This window comes from Meles meles, chromosome 19 (assembly GCF_922984935.1).
Source record: "Meles meles chromosome 19, mMelMel3.1 paternal haplotype, whole genome shotgun sequence".
Taxonomy (NCBI): domain Eukaryota; kingdom Metazoa; phylum Chordata; class Mammalia; order Carnivora; family Mustelidae; genus Meles; species Meles meles.
Window position 1 is genome coordinate 55582748 of NC_060084.1, and position 22848 is coordinate 55605595.

Consider the following 22848-nt stretch of genomic DNA (forward strand, 5'->3'; position numbering starts at 1 on the left):
GTATATGGTAGTCTGTTGAACATATTTTAGTGCATGGACTTTTTCATATATATATATGTATATATATATATATATATATATATATATATGGATTTCAGTATTTTTTAATTTTTACATTAACCCTATATGAGATTTGTGACTAACAATATTAAAGTATTTCTTCTGAAACCACTGCAGAAAATTCCTCTGTTCCTCGTGGGTGTGTAAGAACACGGGGCTGACTGTTGCTACATCAAAGATACTAGATGTCCTGATCCATTAAGTGGGACCATACGTACCTAATTATCCTGTATGGACTGTACGATATACAACATATGAAGTACATCTCAGTGGAGATGGTGCTTACAGTTATGACCCTAATGTAAGATTCCATGAGATAGGTGTTCAGGGAACACACTTCTGGATGTATTAAACTAAAGAACTTCCTGAATATTAGAAATAGGAGGTTTTCCTAAATGTTCTTTAAGGAAAAGAGGTAGTCATGTGAACTACGAATGTATCTTCCTAAGTGCAATCGTTAGAGAGTATGACTTGATGTGGTTAAATGAGGAGATCCTGACGAATGACTGCAGGAGGGTAGCTAACTCTTCCCTACAATGCCATACCATTGAACATACACATTTCTGTGGAATGTACCTCAGTCCTGAAATTTTTGGAAATAGGTACTCCCACGTCCTTCTGACAACACTTGAATGCGTTTGCACATGTGTGTTCTGTATTTTGAATGGAGACAATAGAGTGGATTTGATATGCATTACTCAGTGTATGTGTGAACTTAATATATTTTCATTAATAAAACAGTGGTGTTTTTTCTTTAAAGGATTTTATTTATTTTGTTGACAGAAAGAGATCACAAGTAGGCAGAGAGGCAGGCAGAGAGAGAGAACAGGAAGCAGTCTCCCGGTAGAGCAGAGAGCTCAGTATGGGGCTGGATGCCAAGACCGTGGGATCATGACCAGAGCTGAAGGCAGAGGCTTTAACCCACTAAGCCACCCCAGTGCCCCAATAAAACACTTTTTTAACATACAGATATGGGTATGTCATGAATGATGTGCTATTCTACATCTAGTGTTCATCTATTTCATTGCGGGTTGTACAGAGCTGTTCCATCACCTGTTTTGTACTGGACTAAAACAATATACCTAGGACACCATTTTCTCCGTCCTCTGAAGGTTTAAGGGATATGTGATTATTTTCCCCCAGTCTATGCTATGATTTTCTCCTCTTTGTGAATAGGATGATATTACTGTATGTGTATTACCAAGCATTGTGACACAGAGGATTGTTGGTGTTTTAGCTCACGTACTCCATGATACTGCTACTTGGCACTGATTTTGTGTAGCCAGTAGTGTTGTCGGGGCCTTGTACTGACAGGAGCCCTTCTCACTAGTGCATTCCCCAGTCAGCACGCTGTAGGGTGACACATTAGTGTAACATCTCATATGACATCTGTACTCTATCCTAGTGAGCCACCATCACTCCTTTCTTCCAATGTCTTCCTTCTTTTGTCCTATAGAGAAGACTCCCGCTCCCCCAGAGCTTCCCTAAATCTGTTTTAGTCAGAATGGCATATTTTGGACATAGACTTGGGACGCTATAGCACTGTACCATGGCCCCAAATGAAAGTATATGTTCCAAATTCTGCATAGATGGTTGTTTTCATGTGACTGTGAGGTACACATGCACATATGACCATCCTATGTGTGTCATAGATACCCCAAAGAGAGAGAAATCTATCCCAATTGGAGTGATGTGGTAGCCCAGGGAAGAGACAAAAAATATTTAAGATGAGGAATTAGCATGTAGAGGAGGACAACTGTGCTGAGTTTCCCAAGTGACTCCCTAGATGTAGAAAAATAGCTTCTACTTGTTTTATGACCTTCTTATCTCCAGATCTCCAGTTGTATTCGCCCTCATTTTTCTTCCTCGCTATGTAGGAACCACAACCGTTCTCTTTTGCCTGTGTTGTGGAGAGAGTGTCTTCCGAAGATGCTTAATTGAGAATAGACTGATGGAAAGCCTGTGGGTATTAAGACATTGAGCACGGGGTTGTGGAATGTGAATCTAAGTAAAATTTGGGGAAGGCACCATCCTTTGAAAGAAAGACAAGACCTATTAAAAGGAAATGTGAGGAACTCTTTCTAGTGTGGGAAGGGACCTGTAGGTGGCTCCCTTTAGTCACTGCAAAGGCACAGGTAGCTCTTGCTGGTGTCATGTGATGAATACATGTCATGGGGAGAAGAGATGGCTAATGAGGGTATCTCAGGAGTGGGGAGGTCCTGCTTTATCCTGGTGATTTGATCGACCTCCTGTGTCTTCCTGAGGACTAATGCTGTTGGATGTCAGTGATTACTGTACTATCCCTGCCTAGATTCATGACAAGGGATGAACGAGGGTGTTGGATGATGCAATCATTTGGCAGCTTTAAGATGTCACATGGTAGAATAGCTATTTGAGATGAAGAAGGCTTCTGGGCAGTGGAATAGGCCCGATCAGCTGGGCATGTGCTGTGATTGCTCCCTCATTTCCCACATAGATAACTGCAGTCAAGGTCAGATCCAGTGTAGTTGGGAGATCCTTTGGAGAAGCTGCTTCAGTGCTGTGCTGGACCTTCCTCCCTTTCTTCAGTGTCATCATGAGTGTAGTAGTAGGTGTGTCTGGGTAGCTCAGTTATTGTGTCTGCCTTAGGCTCAGGTCATGAGCCCTACATCGGGCTCCCTGCTCAATGGTGAGTTGATTTCTCTCTCTTCTCTGCCCATCAACACCCAGCACCACAAGTGCCCCTCTTGTTTTCTCAAATAAAATACATTTCTTAGAGATTTTATTTACATATTTGACAGAGAGAGAGAGAGATCACTAGTAGGCAGAGTGAGAAGGGAAAGGAGGCTCCCTGTTGAGCAGAGAGCTTGACACGGGATTCGATCCCAGGACCCTGAGATCATGAGCCAAAGGCAGAAGCCCAACCCTCTGAGCCTCCCAAGCACCTCAGCAGTTGATAACAGGGTGTCTCAGTGGGTTAAAGTCTCTGCCTTTGGCTCAGGTCATGATCACAGGGTCCTGAGATCAAGCCCAGCATGGGACTTTCTATTCAGCAGGGAGCCACTTCCCCATCTCTCTCTGCCTGTTGTGCGTACTGCTCTGCATATTTGTGATCTCTCTCTCTGTCAAATAAATAAACAAAATCTTAAAAATAAACAAAAAGACAAAAAGACTTGCCTACCTAGAATAGACACATGAAAAAATGTTCATCATCATTAACCATCTGGGAGATTCAAATCAAAACCACATTGGGATACCACCTTACACCAGTTAGAATGGCCAAAATTAACATGACAAGAAACACCAAGTGTTGGAGAGGATGTGGAGAATGGGGAATCCTCTTACCCTGTTGGTGGGAATGCATGTTTGTGCAGCCACGTTGGAAAACAGTGTGGAGATTCCTTAAGAAATTAAAAATAGAGCTTCCCTATGACCCTGCCTGCAATTGCACTCTTGGGTATTTACCCCAAAGATACAGATGTAGTGAAAAGAAGGGCCATCTCTACCCCAATGTTCATAGCAGCCATGGCCACAGTCACCAATGTGCGCAAAGAGCCAAGATGCCCTTCAACACATGAATGGATAAAAAGGATGTGGTCCATATATACAATGGATATTATGCCTCCTTCAGAAAGGATGAATACCCAACTTTTGTATCAACATGGTCAGGACTGGAGGAGATTATGCTGAGTGAACAAAGTCAAGTAGAGAGAGTCAATGATCATACGTTTTCACTTATTTGTGGAGCATAACGAATAACACCGAGGCCATTGGGTGATGTAGAGAAGAAGTGAGTTGGGGGAAATCGGAAGGGGAGATGAAGCATGAGAGACTGTGGACTCCAAGAAACAAACTGAGCGTTATGGAGGGGAGGGAGGTGGGGGGTTGAGTGAGCGTGGTGATGGGTATTACGGAGTGCACGGATTGCATGGAGCACAGGGTGTGGTGCATAAACAATGAATCTTGGAACACTGAAAAAATAAAATAAATTTCGAAAAGAAAAAAAAAAAAAGAGTTGATTACCTGGAGGGACAAACCATTCTTTGATAAATAATTAGTCTTTCCTCTGAATATAATTCCTTCTTGGAAATTCTAAATCCTACCTCCTCCTCCTTAAGTACTGAGACACAGAAGCCTCACCTCTTTGAGCCTCATGTCTTTCTTATCCCCATACTTAAGAACTTCATTGTTTTCTCTTGTGAAACTGTGACGACATTGAGAACAGCGCAGGAAAAACAAATTTTCCTCTCCTCATATTCATTCTGTTCTGTGAACTGACCTCCACGCTTCAGCCCCAGAACAGAATTGCAGAAAGAGCTGGGGATCAAGGGCAGCTGGAGCTTCATTGCTTTGCCAGCCAAGGAGGCCTCAGCAGGCCAGGGCCTTCAAACCTGCAGTCCACCCAGAGGAAGGGGCCACGGGTTTGTGGGGAGATACTGGATAATGGCCGATTTCCAGAGGAATTGTCTGTGTTCATCATGCTGTCAGGGTGGATCCAGGTTCCTGAAACAAAGGGCTGAGAAGTGAGTTGAAGAGGTCTGTGGAGAAGAGAAAGGTTACTTATTGGAAATGGGAGTCTCATTGAAGCATTAATTACTTTTTTCTTTTTTTTTTTTTTAAAGATTTTATTTATTTATTTGACAGACAGAGATCACAAGTAGGCAGAGGCAGGCAGAGAGAGAAGGAAGCAGGCTCCCTGCGAGCAGAGAGCCCGATGCGGGGCTCGATCCCAGGACACTTTTTTCTTTGTTCAACCTAAGGCTTTCCAAGTGGTTTTCATCTCAGTCACCAAGACAACCGCTGTAAGAACACTACATACTTTACACTGAGAAAGCACTCCATGTTTTCTGGAATGGCTAAAATAAGGAAAAAGATAACATCCAATTTTCCTAAGAATACTGAGAATTAGAATTCTCCTACATTGCTGATGGGAGGGTAAAAAGAACATGCAGTGTGGAAAACTGTGTGGCAGTGATGAGGGAACAGGAGGCTGGCTGAGGACAAAGCAAAAGCTGACACCTTGCACCCCCTCTCCACCCGCTCCCCTCGGTAGTGTGTGTAACATCCATCAGGCACCCCTGGCTGCCCTAAAAGAAAAACAAATAGTTAACTTGCAGAGATCACAATCCTGCAAGATAGGAGTCTCCCTCTGTCTACAAATGTCCTAGAGATTTACAACAAAGAAGCTATCTTATCAATAGCCCAATTTCCAGAGACAGGTAACTCAGTTCCTCCAACCCTAATGTCGCCCTCCCCTCCATAAAATCTGAAGGAGGCTGAGGTAGAAGGAAATGTAAAGAAAGTTAAATTTCTTCTAAACCTGAATCTCACTAACAAGGACATTTGATAGGAGAAATGTGAAATTTTATCTCTAAATCTCCAAGATAGTGTAAGCAATCATTCCCAAGCATATGACCCACGGATATACTTCTAAAGGGTCTCACGAGAAGATTTTTCACTAGTAATAAATAAACTTTCTCCCAACAATAGCCAGCCCCCCAATGTCCTGGAGACCTTGCTTCCAAAATTCCTTAGAGATTAACATTATCCCCTTTGTCCTCACCTACCCAACTCCTGTGTATATAATCAGCCACTCAGGATAGCAGGGCAGCAGCTCTGTGTGCCCATGGGTCCTGTCCCCGTGCTTTAATAAACCACCTTTTTGCACCAGAGAAATCTTAAGAATTCTTTCTTAGCCATCGGTTCTGGACCTCACCCCACTGAACCTCACCTCTAGGTCCTAGAACTTCATCATTTGGTGACCACAAAGGGACTGTGAGTCTTTACATTTGGACTCTGAACTTCGGAGCAAAATTGGTGAGTAATTTCTCTATTCTTCCTTGAGTCTCATTTCGGGGGCTTTTCAAGGAGTGCAACACTTATTATTGGAACACTAACATGTCAATTGCTCAGGCTGTAATCCTCTAGCCCATGGCTACTCTATGGGGAGGAGAGCATCTGCCTTTTGGCTGTAAGTTAGTACCCTGGCCAGAATGGTAATAAGACCCAGAAACTTGATGCCTTCTCTTTATCCCTGTTCTTACATAAAGTTGTCTCTCTTGGGCAAAGGACAGCCACCTAAGTCACCAGGACGGTTGCCAATCTTAAGACTCCCATGTGAGGTTTCCTACTGATTGATCTAATGTCATCCCCTCCACATGCCTGGTCTAGCCACTTCTGGCCACGGTACCTCCACTGGGAGACGGCTGAAGCCAGGACCGGATTGAATTAAAACGCAACCAGGGACCTTTTCCTGGGGAATTTGGCTGCAAGAACCACATGTGCTAGAATGTCGCATAGACCATGATGGATTTCAGTCTTTACTGTTTCTTGTCGATGTCTTCTACAAACTACTTAAAGCTACAAAATTGGGTAATTTCCCTTAGCCAAACTATTCTAGTATTCCCATGGGTTAAAAATGGCAGGGCAGTAACACAACCTTCATAGTGTAGGACAGCGCAGTATCCTAGTCCATTCACCAGGCACCCGTCTGTAGCCTAGGATGCTATGGGGAAGAGGAGGGACGCCAGCACCCCTCCAGGGCCTTTAATGGCAGGAACACCTTCACAGGAAGGTAGAATGGTGATCAATAGCGATTTTTGTTGAGGGACACTTTGGTCGCTTTGACACCTGGAACCTCTGACATACCCTGCATGGGATGCCACCCAGGAGTTGGGGGGAGTTTTGGTAATGGACCTTCTTTACTTTTTAGGAACATGGATCCTCCTCTTCTGGGCCCAAGGACTCTCCATTGGGATGCCTCTTAACCCACTGGAATCAATTCAAACTGCAAGTTTTAAGAAAGAAAAAGATGATCTTCTTCTGTAATACTGAGTGCCCTCAAGTACTCCTTGGGAGACAGAGAAAAGTGGCCCATAAATGGGACTCTAAATTTCAGGTCAATCTATCAGTCAGACCTCTTCTGCAGGGAAAAGGGCAAATGGACTGAAGTTCCATATGTCCAAGCCTTTATGGCCCTAAATCAGGATCTGAACCTGTGGGCCTCTTGTAGAGTCTGTCTAACCCTCAGCCAGGTTAACAGGACCCTCCTCCCTCAGGATATATTGGATGATGACTGTCTAAACAGGCCGGCTCCTCTCAACAAACCCGGCATGTTGAAGGAACTGCCAGACAGTCCCAAAAAAGAGGATACTGGCTCTGATGCTATCCCTCCTCCTGATAAACCCCGAGAACCCTCTGCCTGCAGCCCCGTGGGACATACCAGGAGCAGGACTCCCTATTTACCAGAAGCTCCATCTATGTATGGGATGCATCCTCTTAGGGAAGTTGCTAATGGAGAAACAGGCACAATTAAGGTCCATGTCCCATTCTCCATGGCAGGCCTGGCTCATATAAAATGATTAGAATGATATTCTGAAAATCCCTCTCAATTTATTGATGGTTTTCAAGAAGTATCGATTATGTTTGATTTGACCTAGAAGGATACATATATCATTTTAACTCTTGTTGCACCCCTGAGGAAAAGAGATGAATCCGGGAGGGAGCATAGCAGTTTGCTGATGAGCTGGCGATGAGAGATCATTACCCAGTTGGGAGTACTGCTGTCCCTAACACTGAGCCACACTGGAACTATCAGGAGGATAGTTCAGGGAGAGAAAAACGGGACCATATGATCACTTGTTTGACAGAAGGAATGAAAAAAGGATTTTCTAAACCTGTAAACATTGACAAACTTCAGGAAGCTACACAAGGAACTGACGAAAATCCAGCCCTGTTTCAGGGGTGATTGGTAGAGGCCATCCGTAAATACACGAATCTGGACCCAGCCTCACCTGAGGGAGTAACCATACTGAATATGTATTTTATAAGCCAATCAGCACCTGACATCCACTGGAAATTAACTAAGATGGCTTTAGGTCCTCAAACTCCCATCCAGCGCCTATTAGAGGTAGCAACTGAGGTCTTTAAAAATAGAGATATGGCCTTAAGGCAAGAAAAGGACCAGAGGACTACATTGCAGGATAAGATACAGGCTCAAGTAATGGCTGCCACTATTGCAGATTCCCCACAGAACCAGACCAACCAGGGACAATAGAAGGGGCCGGCAGCAGGAAAAGAATTAGGTAAGTCCCCATACTATACGTGTGGCCAGATCGGACACTAGAGCAAAAAATGTCCGAACAAGCACTCTCCACCAGGGCCATGTCCTGTCTGTTAAGAAATGGGACATTGGAAGAGAGACTGTCCTCATCTCCAGAAGGAGAGGGAGACAGGAACTCACTTGTCCGCCCGAGAGTCAACGCTGGAAGAACTGGCATGACAGGGCCCTGAGGCTGGTCCAGCTCCCTTTGTTTGGGTTACCCTGGATGTGGGAGGTAAGTTTATCAATTTTCTTGTTGATACTGGAGCCACTTACTCTGTCCTTAATCAGTACTCCAGCCCTGTTTGTATTTCTAACCTTAAAATTGTCGGCATAGAAGGGGAAACAAACATGCCATCAGACAATGCCTTTAACCTGTAAATATAAGAGTGAGTTGGTAACTACCGTTTTTCTAGTCCTTCCGTCTTGTCCCACCCCATTACACGGATGAGACTTAATACACTGGGTAGCCGATCTGCTCTTACTGTAGAGACAGATGGCTTGTTCTCTTTAATGATTGGAGAGCTTGATCAATACCTTACTATCCCTTCCAATGTCTGGAAGGAAGTAAACCCACAGGTCTGGGATTTTGATATCTCAACAAAAGGTACACTATTTAGGATACAAACTAACACCTGGTCACCGTATCCTATCTACTGATAGAAAAAGGGCCATACTAGCTCTCGAGCCTCCAACTACAAAAAAAACAACTTTGCACTTTTCTAGATATGGCAGGTTTTTGCCACCTGTGGATTCCTGGGTTTTGACTCTTGGCCAAACCATTATATGACTCAATTAAAGGCCCCAGTGAGGAACCTTTGTTCTGGACTAAAGTTCAGCAGACAGCCTTTCAAACATTAAAAACTAAACTTCTGTCAGCTCCAGCTTTGGCATTACCAAATTTGGAAAACCTTTTACTCTATATGTGGCAGAAAAGCAAAGCCAAGCCTTGGGAGCTCTCACCCAAAAATTAGGGAATGAAACAAGACCAGTGGGCTATTTTTCAAAGTCACTTGACAACGTAGCCCAAGGGTGGCCAGCTTGTCTTCGAGCCATTTCTACCACAGCCCTCCTAGTAAAAGAAGCCTCAAAACTCACAATGGGACAGTCCCTGACAGTGATGACTCCGCATCAGGTCCAGAGTGTCTTAGAAACCAAGGGCCACCAATGGATGATGGGAGGCCGCCTTACTAAATACTAGGCTATGCTTTTAGATACACCTGACATAATACTTAAAACCTGTCAAAATTTAAACCCAGCATCTCGGATGCCTGCACCTGACCATCCTACCTCCTTAGAACATAACTGCTCAGAGATCATTGATCTTGTCTATTCTAGCAGGCCATATTTAAAGGACTCCCTTATTGAAAATGCAGATGATAACTGGTTTACTGATGGCAGCAGCTTCATGGATAAGGGAGAAAAAAGGGCTGGATATGCTATAGTTAGTTTGATTAAAACAATTGAGGCAAAACCCCTTCCAAGAAATACTTCTGCCCAAAAAGCTGAAATAATAGCACTTCCTCGTGCTCTTCAACTGGCAAAAGCCCTAAGAATTAACATCTATACTGACTCCAAATATGCCTTCCTGGTACTACGTGCCCATGGAGCTATTTGGAAGGAAAGGGGATTGCTATCAAGCCATAACTCCCCCATCAAATATGGGCCCGAGATCATAACCCTTCTTGAGGCTGTACACCTGCCCAAGGAGGTGGCAGTGATTCACATCAAAGGACCTCAAAAGGATATGAACTTAGAAACTAAAGGATACAATTGAGCAGACCATACAACTAAAGTTGCAGCAAAAGGTAAACAGATATTAAGCCTTTTACCAGTCTTAACTCCTATAGAGTCCATATCTCCAGTCTATTAAGACCAAGACACTCATATTGCTCAAGAGTGAGGATATCCTAAAAATACACAAGACTGGCCTGTTAACAATGAGGGGAAATTTTTTATGCCTAAAAACAGTCAATGGAAAATAATACAGGGCTTGCACCAGGCTACTCACTTGGGTTAAGATGCTTTAAAACATTTAATTAAAAATATATTTGATGGAGAAAATTTGACAGCCACAATAAAACGGGTTTGCAAATCCTGTATTATCTGTGCCCAAGTAAATCCGGAAGGTGCACTCTCCCTCCCCCTCTCTTAAAACCAGTCCAAAGGTGTGGATCCTATCCAGGAGAGAGCTGGCAACTTGATTTCACACAAATGCCACCTTGCAAAGCCTGTAAGTATCTATTAGTATTTGTTGATACTTTCACCGGATGGGTCGAGGTCTTTCCATGTCAAACTGAAAGAGCCATAGAAGTAACTAAGATTTTGTGGCAAGAAATTATCCCTAGATTTGGCCTTCCTTGATCTCTTCAAAGTGACAATGGTCCTTCTTTCACTGCTCAAATAACTCAACAAAGAGCCCAAGCCTTAAATTTAAATATTTCTTACATTCAGCCTGACATCCACAAGCCTCTAGAAAAGTAGAAAAAACTAATCATACTTTAAAATGTCATTTTACTAAACTTAGTCTAGAAACCCAGGAAAATTGGGTTACTCTCCTACCAATAGGACTTCTCAGGATGAGAACTGCACCAGAACAAACCTCTAGGACTCAGCCTTTTGAGTTATTATATGGGAAACCATTTCTTTCTGTAGATCTGTTATTAGATAAAGATTATAATGCCTTACTAAATTATTCACTGGAAGTTGGTATAATTCATAAGTTACTCAATGAGTATACTAATCGTATACTCCCCAAACCTGATTTAACTATAACTGAAAACCCACCCCATGTAAATCTCGGAGACATGGTTTATTTAAAAAATTGGAAGTCAGATACAACAGAAAACCTACATCCAAAATGGAAAGGTCCATATCGGGTCATACCATGTACTCCCCCATTGCGGTAAAGCTAGAAGGACACTCTTCATGGGTCCATATATCTAGAATAAAACTTGTACCTCCTTCACAGGAACCCGGTGAACAAACTAATGTGACTTCTTACTCCTGTGAGCCCATAGAAGACCTCAAACTTTTCTTCAAACAAAAATGAAGGTTGTATATATTCTCTTTATCTTCCTTTCACCTATCTTAGCTGACAATTCCTTTCTACAGTGGGCACAGCATGATGCTGAACTACAAAATCAAACAGACTGTTGGATATGTGGGATTTTGCCTATTTCAAGTACGTCTGGGTTACCCTGGTGGGTTTCCCCTTTACAGGGCACTGATTGGCATTCCTGCAAAATTATATTTCAGATACAATAGATGGAGACAGTACACACCGGGATAAATCTATCACTAATCAGGATGTATCTACCTGGGGCGCCTGGGTGGCTCAGTGGGTTAAAGCCTCTGCCTTTGGCTCAGGTCATGATCCCAGGGTCCTGGGATCGAGCTCCACATTGGGCTCTCTGCTCCGCGGGGAGCCTGCTTCCTCCTCTCTCTCTGCCTGCCTCTCTGCCTAGTTGTGATTACTCTCTGTCAAATAAACAAAATTTTAAAAAAAGATTTTTCTTCCTTCCCATGATCAGTAAAACATGGAATTCACCAGGACATAACCAAACTTTGTCATATTCTCAAACTATTAAAATCCTAATTGACCTTACAAGCCCACAAATTAATACCCACCAACTAGGGCCTAAGTTACAAAACCCTCCTTATTGCTATACTGAGGATGGCATATATCAAATCTGGGATGCATATTTGTGGCTCACACCCACTACTGGACAGCTCAGTTAAAAGGCAGTTTTATGCTGGGAACAAAGAAATCATATGTATGATACTTGGGCAAATAACACATGACATCTAGGATGACTATCACTAGAAATGTGTTCCCAAATAATAGTACTCCAGGCTACTGACTGGCTTGCTACTGATTACATAAGGCGACCTGGCATTAGATGGTCAGCTCCAAACAGAAGCCATTGAATCTGTGGAACTAACCTGTGGCCCTGCCTTCCTCCAGGGTGGATAGGTCACTGTACTTTAGGATTTGCCTGGATTCATGGGCGCATTACTAACACCAGCACCACTCCTGCAAATCTCCTCAATATAAAGCAAATATGGACATGATCTGTTTTTAAATGGTACGATCACTTAACATTCATTTTTGTTCCATCTGTGGGACTAGAGGATGTCATGTGGCATGTAGAAGCCCTTAATAAATATACAACAAAGGCATTCAGTGATTCACTAAACAGCATCTCCCTACTTACCGGAGTCTCACAGATATGCAAGGCAGTCCTACAAAATAGAATGGCCTTTGATGTCCTGACAGCAGCACAGGGTGGCACATGCCCAATTATCAAAGCAGAATGTTGCGTGTACATCCCAGACTATCACAAAAATGTCACACAGCTGATCCAGAATCTAGACGAGCCCGAACGAGAAACGATTTCCCTCCCTGATATCCCAAGACCAAACCTCAGCAGCCACAGGAATCTCAGACTTGGCATCTTCCCCTCCGGATCTGCCACCAACGGAATATTGTCACTCCTCGCAGGACTTTAATTCAAAGTGACAATGGCTGATGCCCTCTCGATGCAGGTTGGGGACAGGACAGAAGGCTCTGAGACATAGAGAAGCACTCTAAAGACCTAATCATGAGTATCACTTCTGACCAGATCTTAAAAACAGGTGAACGTGGAAGCGAGAAGCACCCGCACTTGAGGCATCGGCATCTGCAGCTTCTAAACGCCAGGGTCTGCGGAGAAACAGGACACGGCTCCGTGGGGACACCAGACTCAACTGAGAACCGGCCATTTCTGCCTTCGCCTCCACCTCTAGATTCGTCCTCATGAGGGATCTGTGGGGAAATCACAGCTGCATCAGAAGAAAATGCCCTTAAATCCAGCAACTGAGCTCCTTCTCCTCACACAGCTCACCTGCAGGCAGGACTGGGAGATGCAGAAAAGGCCCAACTTCTGAGTCCTTTGTGTCTGAAGCAGCTCAAAAACTGTGAGCTCCCATGAGGACACCAATCCCTGCATTTTCCTTACCTGCTTTGTGGGGAGGGAGGGGTCACCTGCCACCGCCACTCACAACTTCAGCGTAGGCATCGGAACCGGGGGGTGCAGGGACACGACTCTCCCAGACTCCCAGAGCAGAGACCCTGTCATGTCTCCAGGACCAAAGCCACATATCTGCAAATCCACTCTCAGAAAACCACTGAAAGCCCTCCAGCTCCCCCCTGGCCTCCCTGAGAATCTCCTGGAGCCCTTAATTAACACAACAGTGTTATTTTCACCCAAACCAACTGACAGAATCTGAAGGGGAGACCTGCAGAGAAGATCCTTCCTGAAACTCCACAGGTGACCACCTGCTGGGAAGGAACTGGGGAGGTGACCAGGCCAAGCAGGGGAACCAAGGCTGGGGCTGGTAGGAGAGTTCGAGCCCTGCCTTCTCCACCATCAGCATTTCGGAAGACTGACAACTTCTCCCTCTTTCTGCTACACAGAGGGAGACACCTGATGGACCTAACTCTCCCTTATGAATGCAAATATCTCTTTCAAAGTAAACACAGGAGTTCAGATCTCTTCCTTTATCTGCATTGATTAAAAATAACCAGCCAAAAATAATGCTCAGGCCAAAGATACATATCTTAGGGTGACAAAATATTCCCCTTCAGTGTTTCTGTTCATAAGGACCTGCCACACGGTTTTCCACACTGCATGTTCTTTTTACCCTCCCATCGGGGATATATGAGAATTCTAATTCTCAGCATTCTCAGGAAAATTGGATGTTATCTTTTTTCTTTATTTTAGCCATTCCAGAAAACACTTAGTAGTTTCTCACTGTAAAGTATGCAGTCTTCTTACAACAGCTGTCTTGGTGACTGAAATGAAAACCACTTGGAAGGCACCAAGTTGAACAAAGAAAAAAGCAATTAATCTAGGTGGGGCAGGGCGGCCGCTTGGAGGCAGGCCTGGCCTCAAAACTCAGGTGTTTTTATTTACAAGTCGGACTCTTAATTGTTTTATAATGTTGTGGAAATGAAAAAAAAAAAGCAATTAACGCTTCAGTGGGACTCCATTTCCAAATAAGTAACCTTTCTCTTCCCCACAGACCTCTTCTCTTCACTTCTCAGCCCTTTGTTTCAGGTACCTGGTTCCACCCTGACAGCATAAGGAACAGAGCTGGCAGCACAGACACAATTCCTCTGGAAATCAGCCCGACAGACCCAGGTGGGCTGCAGGTTTGAAGGCCCCGTCCTGCTGAGGCCTCCCTGGCTGGCAAAGCAATGAAGCTACAGCTGCCCTTGATCGCCAGTTCTGTCTGCACGTTCTGTTCCTGGTGTGAAGCGTGGAGGTCAGTTCACAGAACAGAATGAATGTAAGGAGAGGACAATTTGTTTTTCCTGCACTGTTCTCAATTCTTCGGCTGGTCTAAGGCTTAAAATGATGTAAGATATTTTCAGTAGAGAAAACAATGAAGTTCTTAATTATGGGAATGAGAAAGTCATGACTCAAAGACAGGTGATTGAAGCTTCTGTGTCATGGTGCGTAAGAAGGAAGAAGGAAGAGGTAGGATTTTGAATTTCCAAAGAGTGGATTATATTTAGAGGGGAAAGGAAAGATGAAATATTTATCAAACAATGGTTTGTCCTAAAGGTGGGCAACTCGTCTTTTTCTTCTCCTCCTCCTTCTTCTTCTTCTTCTTCTTCTTCTTCTTCTTCTTCTTCTTCTTCCTTTTTTGCAATTTTATTTTTTTCCAGTGTTCCAACATTGTTTATGCACCACACCTAGTGCTCCATGCAATACATGCCCTCCTTAATACCCACCACCAAGCTCACCCAACATCCCACCCCACCCCCTCCATAACCCTCAGTTTCTTTCTCAAAGTCAACAGTCTCTCATGCTTCATCTCCCCCTCTGATTTCCCCCAACTCACTCTCCTCTCCTTCTCCTAATGTCCTCTGTGTTAATCCTTATGCTCCACAAGGAAGTGAATCCATATGATAATTGACTCTCTCTGCTTGACTTATTTCACTCAGCATAATCTCCTCTAGTCCCATCCATGTTGATACAAAAGTTGGGTATTCATCCTTTCTGGGGAAGGCATAATATTCCATTGTATATATGGACCATATCTTCTTTATCCATTCATCTGTTGAAGGGCATCCTGGCTCTTTGCACACTTTGGTGATTGTGGCCAATACTGCTATGAACATTGGGGTACAGATGGCCCTTCTTTTCACTACATCTGTATCTTTTGGGTAAATACCCAGGAATGCGATTGCAGGGTCATAGGGTAGCTCTATTTTTATTTTCTAAAGGAATCTCCACACTGTTTTCCAACGTGGCTGCACCAACTTGCATTCCCACCAACAGTGTAAGAGGGTCCCCCTTTCTCCACATCTTCTCCAACACTTCTTTGCTGTCTTGTAAATTTTGGCCATTCTAACTGGTATAAGGCGGTATCTCAATGTGGTTTTGCTTTGAATCTCCTTCATGGCTAATGATGTTGAACATTTTTTCATGTGTCTCTTATAGGTAGGCAACTGTTTGTGATATAAGCTGTTAATCTCTGGTATCCATGTAGGAAAGAACGTTAGGGTTTGATACCCACAGCAAGGAAAGAATTCTTGAGATGTCTATGGTGCAAAAGGTGATTTTATGAAAGCATGGGGACAGGACCCAGGGGAAGAAAGACTGCACTCTGTCATGACACGTGGCCCATTATATACTTTCAAGTTGGAGGGGGTTGGGGATAGCACAAGTTTCTAAGGAATTTTGGAAGCAAGGTATCCAGGACCTTGAGGGGATTATCGGTTTTGGGAAAAGGTCATTTATTACCAACCAAAAATCCTTAGTCATGGGACCCTTCTGATGTTTATCCGTGGGCCCTCTGCTTGGAGGATGTTTACCAATAGGTAGCTAGGGGGTTTGAGAGAAAAGGGAAGTTTCCAAAGGAAATGTTTTATGTTAAAGTAGACTTACAGAATCCTGCTGGGGGTTGGGGAGTTCAGGTCAGGATTGTCTTTTCCCTTTAGCAACCTATTAGCATCATGGCAGTTGAGTCCTTGAAGGAATGTCACTCTGCCTGTTTCAAGGATATGTCAGTGACCTGTAGGTATAAGGATATTAGTATGTTTTCTTCTGCCTTTGTTTCCCACATTGTGATCCGCTCTCTTTCTAATAAAGGCCCTCCATCTAATTGATTCCTGAAAAAAAAAAAAAATACACACACACACACACACACACACACACACACATATAACTCAGCATCATAGCAGAAGGCAATAATGTCATTTGTATCACAGGACAAACCCTGAAGACAGCTTTCTAACTTTTTTTTTTAATTTTATTTATTTATTTGACAGACAGAGATCACAAGTAGGCAGAGAGGTAGGCAGAGATAGGAAGGGAAGTAGGCTCCCCGCTGGGCAGAGAGCCTGATGCCGAGCTCGATCCCAGGACCCTGGGATCATGACCTGAGCCAAAGGCAGTGGCTTTAACCCACTGAGCCACCCAGGTGCCCCAAGACAGGTTTCTAACTTAAATTGAAACCCTCCCTTGGCCTCTTGGGACAACTTAATAGCCTTTAAATTTCTGCGTGCACCTTTCCATGAATCATGAATGATTCCAGTAAACCCTTACCTGTACATCTATATATCACACATTGTCTCCAGGAAGGACTGATAATCCCACCCTCTGACACAACCACACCTGGAGACACATACACATCCTGTGAGCACCTCTGTAATGTCCGTAGGAGGCAGAGTGAGTGCACAGGCCATCAAGAACTGTGTCAGACTGTCCTGTTCCCTCCTCCTGATTCACTGTCCTCAAGCTTCTTCAAAACTCTGAAGGCCTGGTAAATTCCTTGGAGTTGATTTTTGTCATAAGTCTTTCTTCTTTCCAAGTGGCTCACCTCCTGAATAATGCTGATATTCCAATCCAATCAAAAATCATGCCCTATGCATTGGCTTTTCAATGGAATGACAGCCAGCTTGGGTTTTTGGATAACAAAATTGTTGGATCCTTCAGCGCAGTGGTCAGGAAGAACTTCTGTGATGTTTTATGGGTCAACTTAATAAGTTTATTGAAGTAGCATGTGGGTGGGACTTGTGCTCAGAAAGAGCTATACATTTTTTTTTCTTTGAGAGCGTCACCCTCCTGATGGTGGGTGGTGATGGGCAGAGGAAGAGAGACAAACCAACTTACCACTGGGCAGGGAGTCCACTGCAGGGCTATGTGCTGGGAATCTCACATAATGACCTGAGCCAAAGTGAGACCCTTAACGGACTCACCCCCAGAGCCCTGAAGAGCTATACTTTTAATGTGTGAAGGAGGTTGTTGCATGCTTAGCGCTTAAGGGATAGGCTCTTGTAGACAGAAGCAGATTATAAATGATTCCACCAGTTTCTTTATAATTTTAAAAATATTGTTTTTTTCTCTCTTTTCTAATTTTTAATTTTTTTATTAACAGACAATGTATTATAGCTCCAGAGATACAGGTCTGTGAATCACCAGATTTACACACTTCATAGCACATAACTTCCCCAAGGTCCATAACCCCACCATCCTCTCTCAGCATTCCCCCGGCAACCCTTAGTTTGTTTTGTGAGATTAAGAGTCTCTTATGGTTTGTCTCCCTCCCGATCCCATCTTACTTCATTTATTCTTTTTCTACCCCCCAATAAATATTATTCTTTTAAGATTTTATTTATTTGACAGAGACAGACACAGTGAGAGAGGAAACACAAGCAGCAGCAGAAGGAGAAGGAGAAGCAGGCTTCCCTCTGAACAGGAAGCCCGGTGCAGGACTCATGACCTGAGCCTAAGGCAGACACGTAATAACTGAGCCACCCAACTGCCCCTAGAACGAACCCATTATGGTGCTGAGGAAAGGGAGGAAGGTCCCGCACAGTAGGAAGGAGCTTCCCTGAAGGATCACCCAACCACAGTGGATCTTATTACCTTGACTGGGGTTATGTACCTGGGAAACAGGCCTTGGGAGCAACCATAGCACATGCCTTGCTGATCTGGCCTATTCCACTGCCCAGAAGCCTTCTTCATCTCAAACATCTATTCAACCACATGACATCTTAAAGCTGCCCACATGATTGCATCATCCAACACCTCCTCCATCCCTTGTCACAGATCTAGCAGGGGAAGTACAGTAATCACTTACATCCAACAGCATTAGTCCTCAGGAAGACATAGGAGGCCAATCAAATCATCAAGATAAAACAGGACTTCCCTAGCCAGAGAAACCCCCATTTGGCAAAAATGGCTTTTGTTTCCCTATTACATGTATTCATCAGATGACACCAGCAAGAGCTGCCTGTGCCTTTACAGTGACTAAAGGGTGCCACCTCCTATTCCCTCCCCACACTGTAAAGAGTTCCTCACATGTCCTATTCATAGGTCTTGTCATTCTTTACAAGGGTGGTGCCTTCCTCAAATTTTACTGAGATTCTCATCCCACATCGTCATGCTAAATGTCTGAATACCCATTGGTTTCCATCTATGTAGTGTCAATGAAGCATTATTTGAGGACACTGTCTCTGTAGCACAGGCAAAAAGAATGGCTGTAGTGCCTATGCAGATGGAAAGAAAAATGATGGGGAATACAATTGGAGACCTAGAGATAAGTAGGACCTAAAACAAGTAGAAATTATTTTTCTACATCTAAGGAGTCACTTGGGCAACTCAGGACACTTCTCCTCTTCTACTGCTAATTCTTCATCTTAGGTATTTTCTGCCTCTTCCTGGGCTCCAACACCACTCCTATTAGGATAGATTTCTCTTTCTTAAGGGGTATCTATGACACACATAGCATGGTCATATGCACATGTGTACTTCATAGACACATCAAAACAACACTCAGTACAGAACATGGGGCACATGATTTCATTTGGGGCCATGGTGCAGAGCTATAGAATCTCAAGTCTAAGTCCAGAAAATGCCATTCTGACTAAAACAGATTTAGGGAAGTCCTAGGGGAGGGGGAGTGTTCTCTGAGGGACATGGGAGGGAAAGTACTAAGAGAAAGGAGAGATGGTGGGTTCATAAGGACAGAGTACAAATGTCCTATCAGATCTTCCACTAACTTGTGACCCTGCAACGTGTTGACTGGGGAATGCACTAGTGAGAAGGGCTTCTGTCAGTGTAAGTCCCTGACAAAACTTCTAGCTACACAAAATCGATGCCAAGTAGCAGCATCATGAAGTACATGAGCTAAAATACCAACAATATCTCTATGTTACATACCTCGGTAATACACCCACAGTAATATCATCGTATTCACAAGAGGAGAAAATCATAGCATAGACTAGGGGTAAAACAGTCACATATCTCCAAAAACTTCAGACCACTGGGAAAATGGATTATAGGTATATTGTTTTACTCCAGTGCCAAACAGGTGATTGATTCCATCATTAACCTGCAACCTTCAATGAGAGAGATTAACACTGGAGGTAGGATAACACATCATTCATGACACACCCATATCCATATGTTAAAACACACTAGGTTTTATTAATGAAAATATATTAGGTTCACACATGCACTAAGTTATGCATTTCAAATTTAGTCTATCGTCATCATTCGAAATACAGAATACACATGTGCAGAAACATTCGCATGTTCTCAGAAGGATGTGGGAGTCCCTATTTCCAAAAATTTCAGGACTGAGGTACAGTCCTAAGAAATGTGCGTGTTCGTTGGTATGGCGTTGTAGGGAAGGGTTAGCTACCCTGCTTCTCATCTGTCAGGTACTCCTCATTTAACCACATCAAGTCATACTACGAATCGATGGTTCTTACAAAGACGCCTCGGTAGTATACTGCCTTCCACCTCCTTTTTCTTAAGGAACAATTAATAAAGCCTTGTATTTCTAATATTGAGGAAGTTCTTTAGTTTAAAACATGGAGTAGTATGTGTTCTGAACACCTACTTCACGGTAACTTATATCAATGTTGTACCATAAGCATCTCCACAGAGATTTTCCTCGAAAGTTGTATATTATACGGTCCTACATCTTCCATAGAAAATTAAGCATGCATGCATCCACTTAAGGTAGCATGGCATCTGGTATCTTTGATGGAGCAACAATCAGCCACATGCTCTTCCATATTCAGTAGGAGTAAAGGGATTCTCAGGAGAGATTTCAGAGTAAAATACATGAATATTGTTAGTCACAAAAGTCACATAGGGTCAATGTAAAACATAAAAATATTGAAATCCCTTATACATATGTAAAAGTCCATTCACTAAATCTGTAGAAGCAGAATACCGTATACACGTTCTAAATGTTTGAATTTTCCTTATAATCACTACTTTCCCACAGAGTAATGTCTGAATAGAGTGAATAAAGTATTCCTTTTACTGGAATTTATTGGAATTTAACGAGCAATTAAATAGTCTTCTAAATATTTATGCCATTCGAGTTACTTTCCTGAATGCACTCTCTGGTGCATAATATCCAGTGTATATTAAAATGAACGTCTACCCACATGATGTTTCATGAGTGTGAAACTCATATGCACTTTGTGAGACTGAGTAAGGATTGAATTACAAAAAAGCTTTGTTCATTTTCTTTACATTTTACAGTTTTGCTCCTACATCATATCTAGGAAGTCAAGTAAATTGGGAGTTCCTGTGAGAGGTCAGACACATGCTCTCTCTGTGTACAGTTACTCTCCTATATAAAATTGGATATGCAGTAAGGGAGGAGCAGTCCTTGGGCATTTTCTCATATACATTACATTTGCAGGTTTCTCTCCGGTATGAATTCTCTCATGTCCAGTGAGGGTTGTTTGCATGTTAAAAGCTTTGCCACATTAAATTCACTTGTCAGTTTTCTTTCCAGTATGAGTTCTATGTTTAGTAAGGTGTGCCTGCTGGACAAAGGCCATGCCACATTCTTGACATGTGTAAGGTTTCTCTCCAGTGTGAATTTGGTGATGATTAGTAAGTGATGAGAGCCATATAAAGGCCTTCCCACAGTCTTTACATTGGTAAGGTTTCTCTCCAGTATGAATTATTTGATGTTTAATAAGCTCTGAGGGCAACTTAAAGGCCTTCGCACATTCTCGACATTTGTAAGGTTTTTCTCCAGTATGAATTACATGATGTTGGGTAAGCACTGAGGTCTGTTTAAAGGACTTCCCACATTCTTGACATTGGTAAGGTTTCTTTCCACTATGAATTCTATGAGGAAGAGTAAGGGCTGAAGCCAGGCTAAAGGCCATGCCACATTCTTGACATTGGTAAGGTTTCTCTCCACTATGAGTTTGGTGTTGTCAAGTAAGGTCTGAAGACCTGTTAAAGGGCTTGCCACATTCTGGACATTTGTAAGGTTTCTCTCCAGGATGAATTATATGATGTCGAGTAGGGTTTGAGGGCCACCTAAAGGCCTTGCCACATTCTTCACATTTGTAAGGTTTCTCTGCAGTATGAATTCTGTGATGATGAGTAAGCCTTGAGCTAATGCCACATTCTTGACATTTGTAAGGTTTCTCTCCAGTGTGAATTATCTGATGTTGGGTCAGCCCTGAGCTCTGTTTAAAGGCCTTCCCACATTCTTCACATTGGTAAGGTTTCTCTCCAGTATGAATTCTACAATGTTGCATAAGCTTTGAGCTGTGGTTAAATGCCTTTCCACATTCTTGACATGGGTAAAGTTTCCCTCCAGTATAGATTTGCTTATGTCCATTTATTGATGAACAGTCCTTAAAGGTTTAACCACCTTCTTCATATTTCTTTGTTTTCTCCAGCATGCATTTGCTGATGTTGAGATAATGTTGAGTGGCAGTCCAAAGATTTACTACATTTTTTAAATCATCATTTAATTGAAATCATCATTTCATCTAGGGATTATCTTATCGATATTTAGGCTTGATGACTGACTAAACATGGTCCCTGGTTTATTACATCTGAATGGGTGTTTTCCCTCATGAATTCTCTGATGATCACCACCACTGGAGGACTGGTTACGAACTCTCCCACGTTCATTATATTTATGAAGACTGTCTCCCAAATGGTGACCATTATGTATACTGAGGTCAGAGCTTGGATTAAAGCCTTCCCCATATTTATCACATTCATTTTGATTCTCTGCAAACCTAGCCCTGACACATCGGTGAACACTGGAGCCCTGGTTCAATGTTTTCTCAGATTAAGTGCACTGAGCAGTTCTGTCTCCAGTGAAAAGCCTCTGGTCATTCTGGAGGGTTGACTCCTCAGTGAAGCCCCTCTCGAATGGATCCCACTGAGTACTTTGTTCTTCATTTCTAAATCTCTGATGATCAGAAACATCTGGCTGAATGGTCAGGCCAATCCTATCTTCCAAATGGCTCAAATCATTATTCTCAGCATGGACTAGGTTACTTTCCAGATGTTCCAAAAGGTCTGTCCACAAATAGCTATGTTTGAATAACTGATTGGAGCGTGTGCTGACAGAAACACATGGCTCTGCAGAAACAGTTGACTTAAAAAGGGAGGTTTTCCACAGTGGTTTATATCATTCACCATTTGGGGCAGTGAGATTCTCATTAAGGGCAATTGCCTTGGTTTCGGTATATCCTCCAGGATTTCTTTGATGCCCTTCGCTGTCCCCATCATTGTCCCAGTCTGTGTGTAAGTGTAAAATCTCAACAGCACTATGTCTGTATCTGTGCATTGATCCGTTCTGGAAAGAACCTTCTATGCTGCACTTTAGGGGGAAACTCTGATTGTCAGATAAAGATATAGCCGAAA

General features: G+C 43.1%; 1 pseudogene; it reads right to left on the bottom strand.

Annotated features, from left to right (window-relative positions):
• Nucleotides 1-12751: 12751 nt before the first annotated feature.
• On the bottom strand, nt 12752-22006 carry LOC123930603 (annotated as a pseudogene).
• Between the last annotated feature and the right edge of the window lie 842 nt (nt 22007-22848).